Genomic DNA, 5,485 nt, shown 5'->3' on the forward strand with positions numbered 1-5,485 from the left:
TGTAGGTATGCGTTCTCATTCTGTGGTCATGATTAGGCATGTTCCAAGCTGCTCCAATTTCAGGACCCATCTTCCTCAGGTGACAGAGTATGTTATACAACCTCCCTTCGGAGGATGGAACATTCTCTACCATTGTTGATCCACATTGAGGGTAAGGTCCTATGGGGGCCCACAAAGGGCTCTATTATGTTGTTCCTGATGGAGATGAACAGCGATAATGGAGAGAGGGATCTATTCAAAGACTAGGCCCATCTTCCCTATTCTAAAATCTCTTCTGACAGAGCACCAGCATTATTAAAACTCATTGATAAGCTTCGGAATAGACATGGTACCACTGGACAAGAGTTACACTGACAAAAATTATATATCAAGTAAAAGGCGATTGTTGTTCCTATGACAACCTTTATTAGAATCATCAAACAAGTAAATACAGAAAAGCTTGAAGCTAATCAAGGACCCACTAAAGTCCTAAATCTATTGCCTCCCTGACTTTAGGCCAGATCTCTGAAACCTAATACTGGTTTGGATACAACAAATGACACGCAGTGCTTTAACAACTGGGAGAAAGTCTAAACTTGTCACCTAAAGTAGTCACTACAAAAACTGGATAAGGGCAAGAGGCTGTCTCACTTAAGGATAGCCTTTTGGCCACTATCAAACTACCCCATTACCCAGGGCCCTAGATAGGGAATCCTTGCACCCACCCCCATAGATAATATGAGCCTAGACCTCTGATAGATCCCTCTTTCTACCATCACTGATTACACCCACTGGAAATTTCATCATAAGCCCTTTTATAGGCCTCTTCAGCACTGTACCCTTACAATGAAATAGCAATGGTATGGACTGCCCCACACTGTCTGAAGGAAGGCTAGGTCATCCTGCTCTGCCACTTGAGGAAGACTGGTTTTGAAGTGAGTACAGCCTAGAATGTTCCCAGCTGTGATTGTGGACTTTGATCCCAGTCTGACAGGGACTCAAAGGCTGTACAGACTCTTCTGCTAAATATGACATGAGCCCTGCGTTAGATCATTGTGGTAAACAGCTAACTGCATTCATATATCTTCTTCGAGTTTACAAGCAAATTTCTGCCCTAATCCTGCTTCCCAGTTCTACTCTCTACATCTTCCCAGACAATATTTTTTCCCATTCCATGTTAACTATGAAACTCAGGCAAAAATCACTAAAACCATGGGCCCCGAGAATCATACCTGAAATAGAATTTCTAGCTTCTTACCACACTAAAATTCCCTGTTCTCATCTGCTCTATTTCTCTATTTCTATTTTTTTGGTTCCTGTTTATTAAACATTTTCTCCTACCTCATAACTTACTTCCTTTCAGAAACAAAGTTGCAGAAGCTACTATGATTCCATCCTGAACTCTGTAGGCAGATGGCCTCACTGATGTGCCCTGGAACCTCGCCTCTCCAGAGCCCTACCACACTAGGGAAAGATAGAATCAGGCTGGGGGTATGGACTGACCTGCCAATGCCTATGTCCAGCAGAGAAGTAGTTACAGAAGCCAGACCTCCTACCTTATGCACTCCAAAACTAAATTTGTTCCATATTCTTAGAGGCGGAGAAACGTTAGGAGAAGATGACCAGAGGGTTCTGAAATCCAATTCTATCAGGATCCAGAAAGAGAAGAGGAAAAAAGGAAAGATATTTGGAAGTAGAGATCAGTGTAGCTGTGACTAAAAATAGAAGAAAAGGCAGAACCACAGGGGAAAATGAGAAAAGTAGGTAGACAGACAGACAGACAGACAGATAGATGGATAGATAGATATATGATAGATAGACAAACAGACAGAAATAATAGTCAACCTATATCTGTAAACTTGGGAGAATCATTGCAGTTTCCTATGGAGGGAATTGGGATCCAGAACTCTGGTGGTAGGAAGAGTGTGGAATCGTACCGTTATTTTGTAATCTTGTAAATCATTAATCACACTAAAATAAAGTAAGTCTGAGTAATGAGAAGGATGGTAGAAGCTTTGATGCTATCAAAATGGAGATGTAATATGAGAAAATAATTAAAGAACTGGCAAGGTAATTGAGTGTGAATAGGTTAGGAAATTGAATTGAAGATTTTTTAATAATTATTAATTCTAGAGTGTTGCCATGGAAGTGAGTAGTTGAAGGGAAGAGTTGGCAAAGACTAGGAACTGAGAAGCTAGAGTATCAGAAGGATAGCTCACTGTGTGTGTTTGAGTTCCCCAGGATTGGAATGAGGAGGAAGACTATGAACCAAAATGTGCAAAGAAGGAGGAAGCATGATCAATGGCAGCAGAAAGGATGCAGTAGCTCATGTAGTGGAAAAACTTTCATATCTTGAAATGTAAAACCTACTCAGATTCTAACTCCAACCTGAATTTCTAGCTGGACCTAAAAATACTGACCTTCACACAACCTCAGTGACCTACAAAGGTCATGTCCTCTATTGTCTACTTCCCAATCCTTTCTCTGAATTTCAAGACAACTTTATTGGAGTCATACCTACAGCGTATTCCTTTTATTACAATTACTTCCAAAATATTATGTCCCTTACCCGTATCTTCAGTTCCAGGGATGATGTCATAGTTGTACATTTGTAGCAACTATATTGGTAACTGGTACAGTGCCTTTCGCATAGTAGTAAACTGAAAAATATCAATATTTGTTGAATATTGATAAGATTGTAAATTTATAACAAACATGTGAGGTCAAATTACAGACATGTGAAGTAAGTTAAGCCAAGGTATATATGTGTTCATTAATTTTAAAGAAGTAATTTACTTTTTTAAATTTATTTTTTATTAATAAAGGAAAAATTAACAAAACCATAGGGCAGGAGGGGTACAACTCCACACAATTCCCACCAGCCAATCTTCATATCCCGTCCCCTCCCCCTGATAGCTTTCCCATTCTCTATCCCTCTGGGAGCATGGACCCAGGGTCGTCGTGGGTTGCAGAAGGTGGAAGGTCTGGCTTCTGTAATTGTTTCCCCGCTGAACATGGACGTTGACTGGTCGGTCCATACTCCCAGTCTGCAGCTCTTTTTCCCTAGTACTTTTTATGGCTACAAAAGTCTATAAACTAGAAGAAAAATCTGCATGTGAAGTTTGGTTAAATGAGCTCTGGAGTATTTAACAGGTGGTCAACAGAACACATAGAAAATATTTGCAACCACAAGTAAAATAGTGATTTCTTAGAATATTATTTATTAAAATTTTAGCCTTTTATTTATTTTATTATTGGATAGAGATAGAGAGGCACTGAGAGGGGAGGGGAGATAGAGAAGTACAGAGACAGAGAGAAACCTGCAGACCTGCTTCACCACTTGTGAAGCTTTCCTACTGCAGGTGGGGACTAGGGACCTGAACTTGGGTCCTTGTGCACTGTAATGTGAGCACTTGAACAGGTGTGCCACCACCTGGCCCCCTAGAATATTGTTTTAATATAGGAAATATTTTTGGGGTGTCTCTCTCCTTCTCCGGCAGGGTGTCCTCCAGGGGAAAGGTAACGGGCTGGTTCTTTCTCGCTCACGACAGGGGTGACACGAAGTAAAAGACACCAGGGGACTCTTCGCGTGAATCTAGAATCTGAGTCCTTCAGCCCCAGAATCCTAGAATCCGTTTATTAGCAAAATTGACATGAGTTAAATAGAAAAGCAATGGAGGTAATTATTGTTGCAATATGACAGAAATTACAGGTTTCTTAACAGTCAGCATGCCCCTAAGGTAGGGGGCTGGTATGACAGGAATTGAGATATAAGACAGTTATTCTCCATAACACAAGCAACTTAATTATCCAATGGTATTTGAGAGAAGCATAGGGGTTAAACCCGTAGGGTGAGACAGAAAGAAGATGAATATCAAAAGGCCATATAGTTTGGCATTTCTCTTGTCTGGGATCTGAGGTGTGTGATGAAGTGTGTGATAAGGTGTGTTCTTCTGTGATCAGAAGGTGACTGTGAATGAGTGAATCTGTGGCCATGTGGCCTGCAGTTAATGGAGGGAAGTACTGGGGTATCTGCGGGCCTGAGAGTCAAGAAGGAAAGAACCAAGTCTGAGTTTCCCCCCTTATGCTCACCTCGGTTGAGAGAGACTTACCAAGAGGTTATCTTCTCAGACCTCCATCCAAAGATGGGGGTGGTTCTCCCTAAGCTCTATCAGGCTCACACATGTTCCCAACAAAATATTATTGAAGAAAACTGTTTGAAGGTAATATATATTCTTTTTTATTTATTTAAAAAAGGAGACATTAACAAAACCATAGGATAAGAGGGGTACAACTCCACAAAATTCCCACCACCAGAACTCCATATCTCATCCCCTACTCTGATAGCTTTCCTATTCTTTAACCCTCTGGGAGTATGGACCCAGGGTCACTGTGGGATGCAGAAGATGGAAGGTCCAGCTTCTGTAATTATTTCTCCTCTAAACATGGGCATTGACAGGTTGATCCGTACTTCCAGCCTGCCTCTCTCTTTCCCTAGTAGGGTGGGGCTCTGGGGAAGTGGGGTTCCGGGACACATTGGTGAGGTTGTCTATCCAGGGAAGTCTGGTTGGCATCATACTAGCATCCGGAACCTGGTGGTTGAAAAGAGAGTTAACATACAAAGCCAAACAGATTGTTGAACAATCATGGACCTAAAAGCTGGAATAATGCAGATGAAGTGTTGGGGAGTTTTCCCATTTTGTAGATAGTTAGTAGGCATATTTTAGTTATATTTCAAAGGGCCTGTGGCCATACTAGTTTTTTTTTTCCCTGAGCCTGAAATCTGATATGCAGGTGGATCCAAGTTATTGTCTGGGGAGGTGATGTCATGGCTGGAAAAGGGAAAGAAAGCTGGATGAGGAAAGAGAGTAGCTCCCTAATATGGGGAAGGGCTATAAATATTGTTGACTGAATATATATTCTTTCAATTGATCAATGAATAATGTAAACAAGATGAGATGACAAAATAAAATGAGACATAAATGTTCTCCGTATTCTGTTTGCTTCATGCTATGGTGCTTTATACTACTGGAATTGTTAAACAATGTTAAAAGCCTGAATTTTATGATTTTTACATTGTTCTTGTTAGTAAGTTAGTGTTAAATATATATATTTATATGTTCATTCCACATTATATAGAGCAATAGTACAGCATATATTATAACTATATATGAACATATTTTAGCCAGACTCATAGAGACAAAGAGTGACATGGTGCTTGCTAGAGTCTATGAGAAGGGGCACATTAGCTATTATTATTTAAAAAAAATTTTTTGTTATCTTTATTTATTGAATAGAGACAGTCAGAAATTCAGAGGGAAAGAGGTGAAAGAGAGGGAGAGAGAGAGAGACATAGAGATACCTGCATCCCTGCTTCACCATTCATGAAGCTTCCCCCCTGCAGGTGGGGACTAGGGGCTCGAACCTGGGTCCTTGCGCACTGTAACATGTGCGCTCAACCAGGTGCGCCACCACCCGCCCCCCCAAATTAGCTATTATTAAAGGG

This window comes from Erinaceus europaeus, chromosome X (genome assembly GCF_950295315.1).
Source record: "Erinaceus europaeus chromosome X, mEriEur2.1, whole genome shotgun sequence".
NCBI classification, from domain to species: domain Eukaryota; kingdom Metazoa; phylum Chordata; class Mammalia; order Eulipotyphla; family Erinaceidae; genus Erinaceus; species Erinaceus europaeus.